The sequence below is a fragment of the Penaeus monodon genome, chromosome 21, assembly GCF_015228065.2.
Source record: "Penaeus monodon isolate SGIC_2016 chromosome 21, NSTDA_Pmon_1, whole genome shotgun sequence".
Taxonomy (NCBI): domain Eukaryota; kingdom Metazoa; phylum Arthropoda; class Malacostraca; order Decapoda; family Penaeidae; genus Penaeus; species Penaeus monodon.
The window spans coordinates 9,999,170-9,999,413 of NC_051406.1; positions in this window are offsets into that span (position 1 = coordinate 9,999,170).

A 244-nucleotide genomic window follows, 5' to 3' on the forward strand; every position below is an offset into this window, starting at 1 on the left:
AAAGGTCATCGTATTTTGAAATCAAGTACACTACTACTAATAATGATAAAATAAAGTTGTTCAAACTTAGAATACTGTCTTTAATTACCTTGAATTTCAGACTGAAAACTAAATCAATGCATTTCAAATATCAAACAAATCGAAGTTTCAGTGGTCCCTATAATATTATGTCAAAGTTAAAGTTGGTCCAATCTCTAAATGGACGTAGTGGACACGTCCGCCACAGGATGATGCTGGTGTGTAG